This window comes from Eutrema salsugineum, unplaced genomic scaffold (assembly GCF_000478725.1).
Source record: "Eutrema salsugineum unplaced genomic scaffold, Eutsalg1_0 scaffold_6, whole genome shotgun sequence".
Lineage (NCBI taxonomy): Eukaryota > Viridiplantae > Streptophyta > Magnoliopsida > Brassicales > Brassicaceae > Eutrema > Eutrema salsugineum.
Window position 1 is genome coordinate 13,625,061 of NW_006256547.1, and position 19,720 is coordinate 13,644,780.

General features: G+C 43.5%; 3 non-coding genes across 3 annotated transcripts; all 3 read right to left on the reverse strand.

Annotated features, from left to right (window-relative positions):
• Positions 1-2,880: 2,880 nt before the first annotated feature.
• On the reverse strand, positions 2,881-2,987 carry LOC112083611. Its single transcript, XR_002897747.1, has one exon. It is a non-coding gene; the product is annotated as a small nucleolar RNA R71 (small nucleolar RNA).
• A 5,960-nt stretch (positions 2,988-8,947) lies between these two features.
• LOC112083762 lies at positions 8,948-9,054 on the reverse strand. The gene has a single exon (XR_002897890.1). It is a non-coding gene; the product is annotated as a small nucleolar RNA R71 (small nucleolar RNA).
• A 10,086-nt stretch (positions 9,055-19,140) lies between these two features.
• LOC112083763 lies at positions 19,141-19,247 on the reverse strand. The gene has a single exon (XR_002897891.1). It is a non-coding gene; the product is annotated as a small nucleolar RNA R71 (small nucleolar RNA).
• Between the last annotated feature and the right edge of the window lie 473 nt (positions 19,248-19,720).

The window sequence follows — 19,720 nt, forward strand, 5'->3', positions numbered from 1 at the left end:
TCTATAAAAGTGGTCAAAATACGGTGTTATCACTCTTCCACGTCTTGGACTGCCTTGTGAAGAATTATCAACACCAACATCATTTCTAGGCGGTCTCTGCTGCTGGACATGAACTCCATTGGTTTTTATGTCTTGAATCCCCCTCGGATTAGGTTCTCCTTGTAGCTGATCAAATCGCTGATGTAGTTCTTCTGCTTGAGTTTTCATCAGTTGCTCAAACCGAGCCATCATAGCTTCCATAAAGAGTTTGTTGCTATTGTGGCCGTTGTCTCCTTGCTCTTCACTCATTGTGACCTGAAAAACAAAACAGAAAACAAGACCAGTAACTAGTTCTCACAATAGACCAAAATGCAGAAGTGACTCTTCGTGTGACACAAGAAATCTATCAAAAGCCCTAGAATGTGATCGGTTTATTTTTAAACAAGCACAGATATGGCCGATGATGAGATCTGATAAAAGAAACTGAATGGACAAACTAATATGAGCAGATCTGATGCAGAGAAGATGAAAAGACAAAACAAAACCAGGGATAAAAAACGTGATGCAGAGGCAAACAAACAGTAGATTTGAAGGCTTATGATGCAAACTAAACAGATCTAAAATGATTTTTATGGGTTTTCTTTTTCTGAAGAGAACTAAAACGAAAAAAGAAGATGAACAGATGCAGACACGAAATTAAATAGATGAGAAAGGATAGAGACTACCAAAGAAACTTCTAAGTGTGCTCTGATACCACTTGATGTGATCCTCTCAAGGATCGGAACTCAGAAGCTTGGTAAGAGATAGATCAGGGACAGAAGTTTGAGGAATAGACTTCTGTTTGAGGAGAATAATAGATCAGGTTGCTGTTCAGATTTTAATTTGATCACAAGAGATAGAGGAGAAATGAAAAAGATGCTGCAGAAGCAGCGATTCACTCTCAGGATAAAACAAAGAGAATAGAGATGATAAAGATGCTGCACAAGTAGCGAATCACTCTCAAAGAGACAAAGGATTTCGTCCAAGTTTGATAAGAGTAAGAGAGAGTTTTATTTGATAAAAGTTTGATGATCCAATCCAGGATGAGTTCTCATAAGAGATTACAAGAGATTATAAAGAGAAGAAATGTAGAAAAAACAAGGCAAACTCGAAAATGACACGGAAATAAATGCAAAGTTTGAATAACTCTTCAAGTAACTTCTCCAGCCTCTTGAACTTCCCTTGGACGAAATTTGTCTTGGGCTTAAGTCCTTGAAACAACAATTGGGCCTTGAGAGAAGTAAACTCCATTGCCTCCTTAAAAACCTTCCTTTGGAAAACCCATTGGGACAAAACCAAAGGTAAGGGAAAAAGAGTACAACTGGGCCACTTATCCAATTGTTGATCTACTTGAGCCTGAATCAAAACCAATGTGGTTTGTAATCCATCTTCTCCAGCCTGGCTCAAGCGATCTTCTTTGTTCCATAGATAGTGTATCTCACCAATGTCTTCTTTGATTTTATTAGCCTTAACTCCTTTGTTTTTAGACCAATATCTCTCGGCTACAAGCAGATCCTTGGCTCCATGCTCTGGTTCAAGCTCTCCTTTCTTGATGCTGCTCAGTATCACATCAGAAGCCCCATATTTTTCAGGAGCTCCATATCAGGGAACTTGGTTTGCAGCACCTTTACATCCTTGAGCATAGCAAAGTAGTCATCAAAATTTGGTTCTTTGTCCTCAGGTTCTGGTTTTGTCTTTGCTTTCTTAACCATCTGCAATGCTACTCCACTATCATGTCTAAGACCTTTCTCATCATCATACATACATTCTCATCACTTGTCATTTGCTTAGTTTTTCTTTAGTCATTAATCTTGTTTTAAGTCTGTATTTCTCATTAGTTAATCAAAACCACACTTGTTTGCTTGAATTAAGAACCTGATCACATAACTTAGTGTCTATCACCACATTCTTGGATTGATAAATCCCTTGTACTACAAGACAGGGGATTGATAACCTCTACAAAGAGCCTTGAAAACTCTTAGTTATCAATTGGCGCCGTTGCCAAATTGTGGATTGTTTAGCATTAAGCTCTGATCTGTTCTTGAGATCAAGTGTTTTCTTTTTTGTTTTTACTGATTACTTTCAAGTTCTGTTTGTGATTTCAGGTGTATGAACACCAGGTCTAGATCAAGAAGCTGTGGTCCACCTTTCCCTCTCAACGACAACATCAATCTTTTGGTACCAAGGAGTAGAAGGGGCAGACATGGAAGACAGATTGATCAGGCTGATATGGAAGAACAAAGAGAGAACGTGGTGGATATAGAACAACCGGTTCAAGAGCAACAGGCTCAGGGTAATGGAGCTGGTAATGGAGTTGGTCAAGAGTTAAATCAGGGTAATGTTCATCAGGAACAGGTGCATCACCAACAAGCTTATGTCCACCAGGGACAAGCTCAAGCTCATCAACAGATGCATCAGGCCAATGTACAGCAAAGACAACAGGTGCACCACCAACATCAATCCTTCCAACACCAGCAAAGGAGATATGAGCAACCACAGGTCTATGTTGGAGAGAATGACAGGGCAAATGCTCAACAGTATGGAGCTGGAATTCAGGCACCACCTGTGCAAAACAACAACTTTGAAGTGAAGGCATCATTGTTGAATATGGTCCAGAACTCAAAGTTCCATGGATTAGCAATGGAAGATCCCTTGGAACACTTGGATCAATTTGATAAGGTGTGTGACCTGACTAAGATTAATGGAGTTTCAGAAGACAGCTTCAAACTAAGACTATTCCCGTTCAGTCTTGGTGACAAATCTCACCAATGGGAGAAGAATCTTCCAAGAGGCTCCATTCAAACCTGGGAGCAATGCAAACAAGCTTTCCTATCTAAGTTCTTCTCCACCTCAAGAACTGCAAAACTGAGGAACCAAATCTCTAGCTTCACTCAGCACAGCAATGAAAGTTTTGGTGAAGCATATGAAAGATTCAGGAGCTACACAAACCAATGCCCACACCATGGGTTTAGTGAGGCTTCCCTTCTCAGCACACTTTATAGAGGAGCTCTTCCCAAGATTAGAAACCAACTGGATACTGCTTCCAATGGGAACTTTCTGGGTAAAGAGATACATGCTGCTTTAGAGCTAGTGGAGAACTTAGCAATGAGCAATGACACCTATGGTGAAGACTATGACAGATCAAATAGATCTGAAGGTTCAAGCTCAGAACAGAGGCTCACTAGGGAAGTTAAGGAGTTGAGAAGTGAATTGGACAAGTTGAAATTCACCACTCAGAAGCCAATGCATTTTGTTGGAGAGTATGAGGAACCTTCTCAAATCTTTGTGAACATAAGTGAAGAAGGTCTCACCCAGGAGGAGCTTAACTACATTGGGAATCAGAGGTTCCAGAGATATCAGTATGGTAATGCCAATCCAAACCTTTCTTACAGGAACACTAATGTAGCTAACCCACAAGATCAAGTCTATCCCAATTCTCAAGCTCCACAGAACTTTGTTCCCAAGAACAATTTTCAAGGGTCTTTTCAACCCAAAAATTAGTTTGCTCAGAATCAGGGTTATGGTCAGCAACAGCAACCATTTCAAGGTCCTAGTTTCAGTTCACAGCATCAAAAGGCACCACCAGGGTTTGGTCTACCACAGTTCCAACAGCAGGCGCCGGTTCAACAACAGTTTCAGCCACCAATGGTTCAGCAGCAGCCACAGATGGGGACAGATATGGTTGGTATTCTGCAACAACTACTTCAGGGTCAACAGATATTTGCAAGCCAGAATGCAGCCATGCAACAGGAAATCAAGGAACTGAAGCAAAACCAGGCATCAAGCTCAAGGAACCAAGGTCACCTACCTGGAAAACCAGAACCCAACCCCAAGGAATATGCTAAGGCCATTACACTGAGGAGTGGAAAGGAGTTACCTGGTATTGAGAACAACAATGTGATCATTGAGGACAATGATCAAACTGAGGGGGAGGCAGCCTTAAAAGATGATCAAGTTGCTGAGAAATCAAGGACAGAAAAGGGTAAAGAGGTAGCAAAGGAACCTGAACCAGAAAAGACATAAGTGCCACCACCTCCATACCAACCCAAACTCCCATTTCCAGGGAGGTTTAAGAAGCAGCTTGTACACAAGGCAAGAGCTGTATTGGAGAGAGCACTCAAGGAGACACCACTCACAATGCCTCTCATTGATGCATTTCTAATGATGCCAAAGATGGGCAAGTTCTTGAAGGATGCCATTCTGAACAAGACAAAAGAGCTTCAAGGCATGGTGGTACTAAGTCATGAATGCAGTGCTATCATTCAGAAGAAACCCACCATTGAAGGTCAATGTTTCTATGTGGAGACAATGGATCAGTTGGCTGATGAGTTGCTTGAGGAGCTGAACACTGAGGATCCTCTTCGAGCTGCTCTAACTCAAGAACAAGGAGACAGTGGGCTCTTAGCAGAATCAAGTGAAGGGTATAAGTTGTATTTGGACAATGCTAGAGAGATGGGTCCTGAGACAAGGTTTTTGGAACTGGAACAAAGTGGCTCTGAGGTTTTTGCTATCAAAGGATCAAACACCAGCCAAAGCAGCTTGGACCAGGATTGGAATGAGGCTAATGCACCCCCTGTTGAGCTCAAGCCTCTACCAACAGGGCTCAGGTATGCTTTCTTGGGTTTAAACTCCACATATCCAGTAATCATCAATGATAGCCTATTAGAGGACCAAGAGAGTGCATTGCTTAGTGAGATAAGAAAGTTCAGGAGAGCCATAGGATATTCTGTGGCTGATATTAGAGGGATCTCTCTTGACATTTTCACCCATAGGATCCACCTAGAGGACCAATCTATGTCCTCTATTGAGCATCAACGACGACTGAATCCCAACCTTAAGGAAGTGGTTAAGAAGGAGATACTAAAACTTCTTGAGGCAGGGATAATTTACCCAATCTCTGACTTAAGATGGGTGTCTCTGATATATCATGGTTTTATGGTTTTTAACCATGGTATAAGTCTTATTTATAGAGTCTTTTTAGTGTCTTTCGAGTCTTTTGGAGTCTTTACAGGTCCTAGGTACGTTTGGAGCTTAACTGGAGACTTTGGAGCACTTGGGAGCTTAATCAGGATCAAATTCGTCAAGTATGGATTTTGTGCTTTAGTGACGCTCGACACCATGGAGAGTGACGCGCGACACTTGTCAAAGAAATAAGGAAAAAGCGATTTTGTTTCCTATTTGAAGATGGAGTTGGGCCTAAACGTTTCCAAGGAAGCCCAAAACGTGTCTTAGAGATATATATAGGGTTTTTATTCCCTTTTTACGATTACCTTAAATTTTCTTAGAGAGAACTTTTGTTTTTGAGAGTTTTTGGGGAGACAAGTCTGAAACTCTGTTCCGGAGAGAGAAGATTTCGAACCCCTGTTTATTAATCTATTTACTGCTTACTGCAAACTATTCAATCATGTTTATTGCTTCAATCTCCATGTCTGAGTAGTTTGCTTGTTAGGTTTAGGGTTCTCATAAAGGATTTCATTGGATGTTAGATTGATTGGTTAGTTAGGGTTCATAATCTATTTAGTTCTTCACCATAGGTTGTTCTTAAAGCTAATTCTGGACTGGCCACCTAGAACTTAGATCTTAGGTTGCTTAATTGACACGGAAGTGTAATTGAATAACTGGAAAGAACCTAGGGTGAGCAAAGTAGCTATTCGCAAAGGAATTTGGTTTAGATACTTTGTGAACATATCGAACTTGAGCATTAAAGCTGATTTAAATCTTTAGGGTTTGCAAAGGAATTTGGAATTCTAGGATTTTAACTTAGATAATTCTCACAACGGAAGTTGGTTAATTATAATTCTGTGATTCGAGTTCAAGAACCGTGCTTAAACCTGAACCTTGATTTATCGATTTATCTGCATGCATTGATTTCCTGAGAAACGCCCTAAGCCTAATCTCCACCCATCTGAACTTTACAAACGTTTTTACTGCATTCGTTTATCTTTATTTGCATTGCTATTTTCTTCTCATTAATCTGCTTAGCGTAATTCAATTTCTAATAGGTTTATTGAGCGAATCTCTCGTCTCTGTGGTTCGACCCCTATTATACTACAATTGCACATCTGTGCTCTTGCAGAGTAGCTCTAGGGATTAAACTTTGAGCAGATCAGTCTCCTATTCATGTTGTGCCCAAGAAGGGTGGGATCACAGTGGTTAAAAACGAGAAGGATGAGCTGATAGGTTTGATGGGTTTGTTTAGTGTCTACAGGGTACAGGTTTGAGTTTGGACCCTTGGAAAGTGAACAAATGATGAAAAGAAATGAATGAGTGGGCACAAACCTAGGCTCGGCCCTGAGCATGGTCACCAGCCACGGTCAGATACCAGGGCGTGGTAAGCTTCTTAGCTAAGCCACGGGAATGAATCACGGTCTCAAGGCCTGGCTGTGGCAAAAGAAGCAAGAGTTCGGTGATTGCCACCGTGGGAAGACACGGATCACAAGTGACCGTGGCAAAAAGAAATAAGGAATGGACCTGATTCGGGCTTTGACACGGCCAGGTGACATGGAACGCAGGCGGCCGTGGCAAAAGATGCAAACCTTCTGGGTTTGCCACGGTTAAAAGACACGGTTAAAGATTAGGCCGTGGCAAAGGCAAGAAGAATGAACCTTGGGCTCGGGTTTTGACACGGCTACGAGACATGGGTTCGGGACTAGGCCTAAGGTACTTGAGATGAAGTACACATCATATGTGGTCAAAAACACGTACCGCGGTCAAGTCTCTCGGCCAAAAATCCTGGGTGCATATACATTTCCGAAATCGCGTCACCGGAAGCTCTCAGCTTACAGGGTCTTCCGAAAAGTTGGAGATACTTGGGTCAAGAACCCAGGACAGGTTGTATCAGGGCATTTGGAGCACTGAGCTGAAAGATACGGTCACCGGAAGACAGACCTCTCTCGCATCCATTCCGGAGCAATCCGATATTCCTGAATGATCGCCTGTCCGGGGAACCCTCCGGTCCGATTCAGTTGTCAGGGGCTTCATCAAAGTTGGAGTAGATAAGATCACGGTTCCAGAACAAGTGGAATCATGGAATTCGGACGCGTGAGAAAAAAGTTAAGCTCGTCGGAAGAAACTCCTGTCTCGCTGCCGTTTTGGACCAAGCCGATGAGCTCCGAAGAATGCGAAGGACGGTGCACTTCCAGACCGATTCGGTTTCCGGGGTCTTCATGCGAAGCAGAGATATTTGAGTCCTCTTTCCAGAACGTCCAAGATCATTCAATTCGGATCTATGATCAGGAAGATACGATCTCCGGAATAGACACATGTCTAGACGCCTCTCTCTGGTCGTGTAAATGCACTGCGAAGATGAGCCCTCAAAGAAGCCTTCCACTTCCCAAGCACCGAAGCTTTCTTCACAAAAGTTGTATATATATGAGTCCTCTCGCCTCTGCAACAGGAATCACTCAATTCGGACAAGTATCTTATGAGTTACACTCTCCGGAATGCGAGGTGGTCCAGACAGCACTGAATGATGCGAGCTAAGTGAAACATGACACGGTTTGAATGCCATGGTCTGGGACTTGACCGTGGTAACTTTTACACACCTTCGGCGATTGACAAGATATTCATGCCATGGTCTACACTTGACCGTGGCAAACAAACACTTGGCTGGGAGGAACTTTACAAACATTCGGGTTATGACACGGTTTGAATGCCACAGTTTAGGAGTTGACCATGGCAACTTTTACACACCTTCGGCTTTTGGCACGACCACTTGCCACGGGGCTTGACCAAGAGGTAGTAGACCGTGTCAATCCAAGAAGTTCATCACCCAAACTCAGAAAAGAAGAGACACAACCACTAGACATGGTGTAAATCAAGCCATGGCAACCTTGATCATGAAGAATCTGTCCAAGAGCTTTGACACTATCAGTTTGCCACGGTCAGTTTGCCACGGTCTGTCCAACCATCATCTGACCGTGGCAAACCACACCACTATCCATCAAAGCCGGGTCAGGATCCAGTTTGTCCTGGGCTGACCCGGTCCGCAAGAGACACTATATATGCTTTTTAGGTGCAGATCAAGTTTTGGTGCCGTTGCCGGGGACTTGATTTCGCCATTAAACCTAGTTTTTGAGTTTCGACTAAGTTTTTCGACCTAGTGTCGAGCGACACCACAAGTGGTGTCGCGCGACACCCTTTTTTTATAACCTAGTTTACTTATTTCGTTTTCTCTCTTTGTTTTTGGTGTTTCAGGTTTATGCATACTCGTGGAACCAGAAGCAACAAGGACATCCCGCTAGTGAATTTGAGCAAGGAAGAGCTAGCTGAGTTAGAGCGAACGAACATGAAAGCAAGAGATCCGGCAATGATGGAAAACGCCAATGGACTTGTTCGTGATGATGCTGGAGTCTGGAGAGATCAAGAGGGTCATGTGTGCAATGCGAGAGGCCAAAGGCTTGATGGAGATGGCAACATCATTCCACCAGCACCTTTACCAGTGAATGTTGTTGACCAGAATCCACCACCTGCACCGCGTGGTAATGCTGTGATCGTTCCACATCAGAGGAACGCTCTAGAAGATCGGAATGTAAGGGAACCTGCACCTGCAGCTGGTCGTGGACGAACACTTGGAGATTACAACAGGCCTGAGCAGTTCTATGCAAATCGTTCTGCGATTCGCGCCCCTGCGTTTCAAAGAAACGATTTTGAGCTGAAACCTGTGTACTACACTCTTGTGGGTCAGCATCCTTTCCATGGCCACTCTCATGAGCACCCTATGGATCACATCGAGAGGTTTGAGGACTTGGTCACCAGCATCAAATACAATGGAGTGTCCAACGATTTCCTCCTCTGCAAGCTGTTTCCTTACTCTCTTGCTGGAGAAGCAGCTAACTGGTTGAAGCAGTTGGAGCCAGGATCACTCACTACTTGGGAAGAGACCAGGAATGCCTTCCTGCACAATTTTTTCGATGATGCTAGGTCTGAGGAGTTGAGGACGAAAATTTCAACTTTTTCTCAGGAACCAACTGAAGCATTCAAAGCTTCTTGGGTGCGATTCAAATCGTACCAACGAGACTGCCCCCATCATGGCTTCAGCGATGTGCAATTGTTGGGTATCTTTTTCAGAGGTATCGACTGGAGGTATCAGATGGCTCTTGATGCAGCGAGCAATGGAAACTTCAACACCAGATACCCAGACGAAGCTGTTGAGCTCATCGAAAACCTGGCATCTAGCAATAGTACCAAGAATGCAGACTATCAGCGAAGGAAGCAGGCTGGGAACATGGATGGATCGCAAATTGCTGAGGTGAAGGCTAAGCTTGACTCTGTGCATAGTCTTCTTGTGGGCAAGAAATCTGTCAGATACCCTGCAGGAGTTCAGAATTTCGGACCAGATGAAGCTTTTGAGGAAGAGGATGTTAACTTCATCAATGGAGCTGGATTTCAGGGTCAGAGATTTGGTTCTGGGCAAGGGAACACGAATTACAATGGAAATAATCAGAGGAGTACCTTCACAGGTAATCAGAACTCTTCTGGTTACAGCTCCAAACCTCTGTACTAGACATCCTACTCCAACAACAGGTTTTCAAGGAACTATGGTTCTCCTCCTACTCAAACTCCAGATAATGAGGTGAAGTCTATGCTGGAACAGATCTTGGAAGGTCAGCAGAAGATGACTGTGGATTTCAATGGGAAGATTGATGCTCTGTATCTGGATCTGAATGGAAAAATTGAAGTTCTGAACACTCATGTCAAGAAGCTTGATACTCAGGTTTCTCAGACTGCAGAGTCTGTAAAAATTCAAGAAGGATTCCTTCCTGGGAAGACTGATACCAATCCTAGGCATTACTGCAGTGTCATCTCGTTAAGAAGTGGTAAAAAGTTGACTCCTATGCTGAAAAAGGGTGTTTCTGAGGATGAAATCGTGGAGTTGGACGAATCTGAAGAAAATTTCGAAGTTGCAGAGCCGGTGTCGAGCGACACCACAACCAGTGTCGCGCGTCACCAATTGCAGAGCAAAGCTGATATTGCTCAAAGTCCGAAATGTGCTGAGGAAAAGGTTTACAAACCTAAGGTTCTTTACCCAAGGAGTCCTAGGAAGTCCAAGCAGGAGATAGATGATGCCAGATGCAAGACTTTGATGGAGAAACTTGTGATTGAGATTCCTTTGGTTGATGCTGTGAAGATTGCTCCTACTCTCAGACACTATGTGAAGAGAATGGTGACTAATAATCTGAGTCATGAGGAAGGAGTGATGATGATTTCTGAACAGGTCAGTGCTGTGATTCAGAATAAGATGCCAGAGAAGCTCTCAGACCCAGGAAGCTTTGTTTTGGACTGCTCTATCTTCTCAGAGAAGTTCAAGAGATCGTTGTGTGATCTTGGTTCGAGTGTAAACCTCATGCCATACTCTGTAGCTGTTAACCTTGGAATGACTGACTTCAAGCCAACTAAGATCTCTATAATCCTAGCAGATCGATCTAAAAGAATCACAAAAGGTGTCTTGGAGGATGTTCCGATTAAAGTTGGTGATTGCATAATTCCTACAGATTTCGTGGTTCTGGAATATGGAGAGGAACCCAAAGATCCTCTTATCCTGGGAAGATCGTTTTTAGCTACAGCTGGAGCAGTAATTGATGTCAAGCATGGTAACCTTGATCTCCACCTGGGAGATACCATCATGACTTTCAAGATGGAGAAGCTGAAGGATCCCACCATAGATGGTCAGACATTCCAAGTCAGTGCAATACCTGAAGTGATAGTTGGAGATCAGAACGTGTTTGATGCTGAGAAGGTGAGAGATCATCCAGAGTTGACGAAAACGTCTACAGAACCAATGACTGCTGTTGATCAGGAAGCTCCAAACATTGCACTCCATCCATCTCCACCAAAGCAAAGGTACGCACTTCTTGAGCCTAATCCTAATTCTTGTGATATCATCAAAACTGATTTGAAAGATGCAGATTCGGTCTCGCGACGCAAGCTACGAGATTATCGTACAGCACTTGGTTTTTCTTTTGATGATATTGCAGGGAATAGGTTGAAGCCACCCAAACACAGATCTAACCCTGGTGCTATTCCTGTATTCCATGGACGACCTCATGCGCACAACGCTTACACACCACCATGGATGAGACGACTTTCACAGAGGCACTCTTTGCCACTGTCTGATCCACCAGATGCATAGTCTATCCATAGTCAATCCACTGGTGAGTCTGTAAATAAGTCTTTTTGTTTCAGTTGATTTTCGTTTTTCTTTTTTGTGTCTCAGGTGAAACAGAGGCTGGTGTCGAGCGACACCACTTTCGGTGTCGCTTGTCACTTGCTTCTGTCAAAAAAAAAAAAAAATTAGGAAATCGGGCAACCGGAGTCAAACCAGAAATTCGGATTAGTCTGCTGCAATTTGGTACGAAGAAAACAAGTGTCGCACGACACCATCATCAGTGACGCGCGACACCATCATTGCAGCCAGGTAAGTTCTCTGTTTTTCCTGCGTTTCTCTGTTTCTTTTCTTTTGCTTCGCCAACTTCGGATTTGATAACACTGGGGACAGTGTTGTTTAAGTCTGAGGGAGGTAGTTGCTGACATTGTGTTTGCTTTCTTAAGAGTCAGTTGTGTCAAAACGTTTTTGAGTCAAAACCTGTTGGAGATCATGATGCTTTTCTTGGAATTATTGTGCTGACCTTTCACCTAAGTGACCACTGCTGCAGATTCAGTCTAGATCCGACTAATGAAAAATCCAAAGGCTGACCAGCTGACTAGAGGCGTCCATGTTTCCAACAGAATCCACTAACCTGAGCTAAGTTCTAAACTTCACTTTTAACTCGTTGATGTGACTAATGCCTCAGAGCTTGATTCCTCGTTCATACTTGATCAATGAAAGCCTGTGTAAAATTTAATGTGGGTATTTCTCTCCCTTGTGACGAGCTAAGAAAAAGAAGAAAGAAAGAAAAAGGGCAAAAAGATTGAGATGATTTTCGCTTAGGAGTGAAGGGCTAGGAATGTTTCCAATGATCCCATTATTTCACTTCTAAGTTGGAATGATCACACAAAGGAAGGAAGTGAGGGGTAGGAAAGTTTCCCATGACCCCACTATTCGCTGAAAACCTTTGATACAAGGTAAGGGGACAACTCGGGGACTCGATGGCAAACACCATCAGTACTCGCAGCTTTACCCTTATCGAGTATATGCCATAAAAAAAAAAAGAGATGATGAATATGCGAAAAGAATAAGTCTGGGGGAGAGAAAAGTACCAAAGTGTGTATGGCTGATTTGCTTGAGTATAGTACGGGAAAGAATCTAGAAGGTTCTTGGCATCTGAATCATCAGTGAGATCCAGCGATGAAGGTTTATGGACCATGTTGTGGAATTTTGGACTTAATCTGGAAAGTTGTGAATGTCTACGGAGAAGTACATGGTGGTTCGATTTGGAATGATGAAGCAGTAGTTGAGTTGCAGGCAATTGGTCAAGGGCGATGTTCCAATGAAAGGTTGAGTCTCTGTGTTTTCAAACTTCTTTCTGTTGTTTGGTGTTATGTTTGTTTGAGGGCAAGCAAATGCTAAGTCTGGGGGAGTTGATATATCATGGTTTTTATGGTTTTTAACCATGGTATAAGTCTTATTTATAGAGTCTTTTTAGTGTCTTTCGAGTCTTTTGGAGTCTTTACAGGTCCTAGGTACGTTTGGAGCTTAACTGGAGACTTTGGAGCACTTGGGAGCTTAATCAGGATCAAATTCGTCAAGTATGGATTTTGTGCTTTAGTGACGCTCGACACCATGGAGAGTGACGCGCGACACTTGTCAAAGAAATAAGGAAAAAACGATTTTGTTTCCTATTTGAAGAAGGAGTTGGGCCTAACCGTTTCCAAGGAAGCCCAAAACGTGTCTTAGAGATATATATAGGGTTTTTATTCCCTTTTTACGATTACCTTAAATTTTCTTAGAGAGAACTTTTGTTTTTGAGAGTTTTTGGGGAGACAAGTCTGAAACTCTGTTCCGGAGAGAGAAGATTTCGAGCCCCTGTTTATTAATCTATTTACTGCTTACTGCAAACTATTCAATCATGTTTATTGCTTCAATCTCCATGTCTGAGTAGTTTGCTTGTTAGGTTTAGGGTTCTCATAAAAGATTTCATTGGATGTTAGATTGATTGGTTAGTTAGGGTTCATAATCTATTTAGTTCTTTACCATAGGTTGTTCTTAAAGCTAATTCTGGACTGGCCACCTAGAACTTAGATCTTAGGTTGCTTAATTGACACGGAAGTGTAATTGAATAACTGGAAAGAACCTAGGGTGAGCAAAGTAGCTATTCGCAAAGGAATTTGGTTTAGATACTTTGTGAACATATCGAACTTGAGCATTAAAGCTGGTTTAAATCTTTAGGGTTTGCAAAGGAATTTGAAATTCCAGGATTTTAACTTAGATAATTCTCACAACGGAAGTTGGTTAATTATAATTCTGTGATTCGAGTTCAAGAACCGTGCTTAAACCTGAACCCTGATTTATCGATTTATCTGCATGCATTGATTTCCTGAGAAACGCCCTAAGCCTAATCTCCACCCATCTGAACTTTACAAACGTTTTTACTGCATTCGTTTATCTTTATTTGCATTGCTATTTTCTTCTCATTACTCTGCTTAGCGTTATTCAATTTCTAATAGGTTTATTGAGCGAATCTCTCGTCTCTGTGGTTCGACCCCTATTATACTACAATTGCACATATGTGCTCTTGCAGAGTAGCTCTAGGGATTAAACTTTGAGCAGATCAGTCTCCTATTCATGTTGTGCCCAAGAAGGGTGGGATCACAGTGGTTAAAAACGAGAAGGATGAGCTGATAGCTACTAGGACTGTCACAGGACACAAAATGTGTATAGACTATAGAAAGCTCAATGCAGCCTCTAGGAAGGATCATTTTCCTTTACCTTTCATTGATCAGATGTTAGAGAGGCTTGCAAAACACCCCTTCTTTTGTTTTCTCGATGGGTACTCGGGGTTCTTCCAAATTCCCATAGATCCCCGAGATCAAGAGAAAACAACATTCACATGCCCTTATGGCACATTTGCATACAGGCGAATGCCTTTTGGTCTCTGTAATGACCCTGCCACATTTCAACGTTGCATGATGCATATCTTCTCTGACATAATTGAAGAGAAGGTGGAGGTGTTCATGGATGATTTTAGTGTCTATGGCTCCTCCTTCTCGGATTGTCTCTCTAATTTGTCACAGGTCTTGGAGAGATGTGAGCAGCATAACTTGGTGTTAAACTGGGAGAAATGCCACTTCATGGTGCAGGAAGGAATAGTTCTTGGGCACAAGATATCTGAGAAGGGCATAGAGGTTGACAGAGCAAAAGTGGAAGTAATGGTGAATCTGCAAACCCCCACTTCAGTCAAAGGGATAAGGAGTTTCCTTGGGCATGCAGGGTTTTACAGAAGATTTATCAAAGATTTACAGGAGGCCTTCAAGATGATCAAGGATGCATTAGTCAGTGCACCAATAGTCCAGGCACCAGATTGGTCCCTTCCTTTTGAGGTTATGACAGATGCATCTGATTTTGCTGTTGGAGCAGTTCTTGGGCAAAGGAAAGACAAGAAGCTACATGTTATCTACTATGCCAGTAGAACACTTGACTCTGCACAAGAGAAGTATGCTACTACTGAGAAGAAAATGCTGGCAATAGTCTTTGCCTTTGATAAATTCAGAAGCTACCTGGTGGGATCAAAAGTCATTGTATATACTGATCATGCAGCCCTCAGGTATCTGATGACCAATAAAGATGCCAAGCCAAGACTGTGAAGATGGGTTCTTCTACTTCAGGAGTTTGATATGGAAGTACAGGACAAAAAAGGTATAGAGAATGGAGCTGCAGACCATCTCTCTAGGCTGAGAATTGACTCTGAAGTCCCTCTTAATGACAGTCTTCCTGAGGAATCACTGATGGTGCTCCACTCTTACTTGGAGTTTGAAGAAGTAGATAGCATTCAAGAGAAGAGGATGCCCTAGTTTGCTGATATAGTGAACTATCTTGCTTGTGGAATGGAACCACCTGAATTAGATGCTTACCACAGGAAGAAGTTCTTCAGAGAAGTTGAAAGATACCTTTGGGATGAGCCCTACCTCTATGTCCTGAACAAAGATCAGCTGTATAGAAGGTGTCTTGCTGAGTAGGAGATGCAACTTGTGTTGCAAGAGTGTCATGGTTCAGCTTTTGGGGGTCACATGGGAGCATTCAAGACTGTGGCAAAAGTTCTTCAGAGTGGGTTTTGGTGGCCCACAATGTTCAAAGATGCTCAGTTAGTTGTTTCAGAATGTGATGCCTGTCAGGGGCATGGAAACATTTCAAAGAGGAGTGAGATGCCTCAAAACCCAATTCTAGAAGTTGAGATCTTTGATTGCTGGGGGATTGACTTCATGGGGCCTTTCATTTCATCTTATGGGAATCAGTATATACTTGTTGCTGTGGACTATGTGTCCAAATGGGTTGAGGCCATTGCTTCCCCTACCAATGATTCCAAGGTTGTAGTGAAGCTGTTCAAGAGCATTATCTTCCCAAGATTTGGAGTACCCAGGGTTGTCATCTCTGATGGAGGATCTCATTTTGTGAACAAGACTTTGGAGGGTTTGCTGAGAAAGCATGGAGTGAAACACAAGGTAGCTACTACTTATCATCCTCAAACTAGTGGCCAGGTTGAAGTATATAATAGACAGATCAAAGCCTTTCTTGAGAGGACTGTTAGCTCAAGCAGAAAAGATTGGAGCAAGAGGCTAGATGATGCATTTTGGGCTTATATAACTGCTTTTAAAACTCCTATTGGGACATCACCTTTCAATCTGCTATATGGGAAGAGCTGCCACCTTCCTGTTGAGTTGGAGTACAAGGCTTTGTGGGCTGTGAAGTTGCTGAACTTTGATATCAAGACAGCTCAAGAAAAAAGGGTCATTCAACTCCATGAACTTGAAGAGATAAGGCTTAGAGCTTTTGAGAGCTCAAAGATCTATAAGGAGAAGACCAAAGCTCTTCATGATCAAAAGATTCTGAAAAGGGAGTTCAAGGAAGGAGATTTGGTGTTGCTGTTCAACTCTAGACTTAAGTTGTTTCCTGGAAAACTTAAGTCTAGATGGTCTGGACCTTTTAAAGTTCTTGAAGTGAGACCATATGGTGTTATTGTCTTAGAAGGAAAGAATGGTCAACAGTTTGTGGTGAATGGCCAAAGGATCAAGCATTATCTGGTTTCACAAAAGAAGGAGAAAGCTACATCAGTTCCCCTTCTTGATCCACCACCAGCCTGTTAAACAGGTTTCCAAAGTCAAACTTAGAGACTTTAAACAAAGTTCTCTTGGGAGACACCCCAAGCTTATCCTTTTGTAAATATGCTTTTGATCTTTTGATTTCTTTCTTTTTTATGTTTTAGGATGTTTTGATGGGTTTGTTTAGTGTCTACAGGGTACAGGTTTGAGTTTGGACCCTTGGAAAGTGAACAAATGATGAAAAGAAATGAATGAGTGGGCACAAACCTAGGCTCGGCCCTGAGCATGGTCACCAGCCACGGTCAGATACCAGGGCGTGGTAAGCTTCTTAGCTAAGCCACGGGAATGAATCACGGTCTCAAGGCCTGGCTGTGGCAAAAGAAGCAAGAGTTCGGTGATTGCCACCGTGGGAAGACACGGATCACAAGTGACCGTGGCAAAAAGAAATAAGGAATGGACCTGATTCGGGCTTTGACACGGCCAGGTGACATGGAACGCAGGCGGCCGTGGCAAAAGATGCAAACCTTCTGGGTTTGCCACGGTTAAAAGACACGGTTAAAGATTAGGTCGTGGCAAAGGCAAGAAGAATGAACCTTGGGCTCGGGTTTTGACACGGCTACGAGACATGGGTTCGGGACTAGGCCTAAGGTACTTGAGATGAAGTACACATCATATGTGGTCAAAAACACGTACCGCGGTCAAGTCTCTCGGCCAAAAATCCTGGGTGCATATACATTTCCGAAATCGCGTCACCGGAAGCTCTTGCCGGCCGATTCAGCTTACAGGGTCTTCCGAAAAGTTGGAGATACTTGGGTCAAGAACCCAGGACAGGTTGTATCAGGGCAATTGGAGCACTGAGCTGAAAGATATGGTCACCGGAAGACAGACCTCTCTCGCATCCATTCCGGAGCAATCCGATACTCCTGAATGATCGCCTGTCCGGGGAACCCTCCTGTCCGATTCAGTTGTCAGGGGCTTCATCAAAGTTGGAGTAGATAAGATCACGGTTCCAGAACAAGTGGAATCATGGAATTCGGACGCGTGAGAAAAAAGTTAAGCTCGTCGGAGAAACTCCTGTCTCGCTGCCGTTTTGGACCAAGCCGATGAGCTCCGAAGAATGCGAAGGACGGTGCACTTCCAGACCGATTCGGTTTCCGGGGTCTTCATGCGAAGCAGAGATATTTGAGTCCTCTTTCCAGAACGTCCAAGATCATTCAATTCGGATCTATGATCAGGAAGATACGATCTCCGGAATGGACACATGTCTAGACGCCTCTCTCTGGTCGTGTAAATGCACTGCGAAGATGAGCCCTCAAGGAAGCCTTCCACTTCCCAAGCACCGAAGCTTTCTTCACAAAAGTTGTATATATAAGAGTCCTCTCGCCTCTGCAACAGGAATCACTCAATTCGGACAAGTATCTTATGAGTTACACTCTCCGGAATGCGAGGTGGTCCAGACAGCACTGAATGATGCGAGCTAAGTGAAACATGACACGGTTTGAATGCCATGGTCTGGGACTTGACCGTGGTAACTTTTACACACCTTCGGCGATTGACAAGATATTCATGCCATGGTCTACACTTGACCGTGGCAAACAAACACTTGGCTGGGAGGAACTTTACAAGCATTCGGGTTTTGACACGGTTTGAATGCCATAGTCTAGGACTTGACCATGGCAACTTTTACACACCTTCGGCTTTTGGCACGACCACTTGCCACGGGGCTTGACCAAGAGCTACTAGACCGTGTCAATCCAAGAAGTTCATCACCCAAACTCAGAAAAGAAGAGACACAGCCACTAGACATGGTGTAAATCAAGCCATGGCAACCTTGATCATGAAGAATCTGTCCAAGAGCTTTGACACTATCAGTTTGCCACGGTCAGTTTGCCACGGTCTGTCCAACCATCATCTGACCGTGGCAAACCACACCACTATCCATCAAAGCCGGGTCAGGATCCAGTTTGTCCTGGGCTGACCCGGTCCGCAAGAGACACTATATATGCTTTTTAGGTGCAGATCAAGTTTTGGTGCCGTTGCCGGGGACTTGATTTCGCCATTAAACCTAGTTTTTGAGTTTCGACTAAGTTTTTCGACCTAGTGTCGAGCGACACCACAAGTGGTGTCGCGCGACACCCTTTTTTTATAACCTAGTTTACTTATTTCGTTTTCTCTCTTTGTTTTTGGTGTTTCAGGTTTATGCATACTCGTGGAACCAGAAGCAACAAGGACATCCCGCTAGTGAATTTGAGCAAGGAAGAGCTAGCTGAGTTAGAGCGAACGAATAGGAAAGCAAGAGATCCGGCAATGATGGAAAACGCCAATGGACTTGTTCGTGATGATGCTGGAGTCTGGAGAGATCAAGAGGGTCATGTGTGCAATGCGAGAGGCCAAAGGCTTGATGGAGATGGCAACATCATTCCACCAGCACCTTTACCAGTGAATGTTGTTGACCAGAATCCACCACCTGCACCGCGTGGTAATGCTGTGATCGTTCCACATCAGAGGAACGCTCTAGAAGATCGGAATATAAGGGAACCTGCACCTGCAGCTGGTCGTGGACGAACACTTGGAGATTACAACAGGCCTGAGCAGTTCTATGCAAATCGTTCTGCGATTCGCGCCCCTGCGTTTCAAAGAAACGATTTTGAGCTGAAACCTGTGTACTACACTCTTGTGGGTCAGCATCCTTTCCATGGCCACTCTCATGAGCACCCTGTGGATCACATCGAGAGGTTTGAGGACTTGGTCACCAGCATCAAATACAATGGAGTGTCCAACGATTTCCTCCTCTGCAAGCTGTTTCCTTACTCTCTTGCTGGAGAAGCAGCTAACTGGTTGAAGCAGTTGGAGCCAGGATCACTCACTACTTGGGAAGAGACCAGGAATGCCTTCCTGCACAATTTTTTCGATGATGCTAGGTCTGAGGAGTTGAGGACGAAAATTTCAACTTTTTCTCAGGAACCAACTGAAGCATTCAAAGCTTCTTGGGTGCGATTCAAATCGTACCAACGAGACTGCCCCCATCATGGCTTCAGCGATGTGCAATTGTTGGGTATCTTTTTCAGAGGTATCGACTGGAGGTATCAGATGGCTCTTGATGCAGCGAGCAATGGAAACTTCAACACCAGATACCCAGACGAAGCTGTTGAGCTCATCGAAAACTTGGCATCTAGCAATAGTACCAAGAATGCAGACTATCAGCGAAGGAAGCAGGCTGGGAACATGGATGGATCGCAAATTGCTGAGGTGAAGGCTAAGCTTGACTCTGTGCATAGTCTTCTTGTGGGCAAGAAATCTGTCAGATACCCTGCAGGAGTTCAGAATTTCGGACCAGATGAAGCTTTTGAGGAAGAGGATGTTAACTTCATCAATGGAGCTGGATTTCAGGGTCAGAGATTTGGTTCTGGGCAAGGGAACACAAATTACAATGGAAATAATCAGAGGAGTACCTTCACAGGTAATCAGAACTCTTCTGGTTACAGCTCCAAACCTCTGTACCAGACAT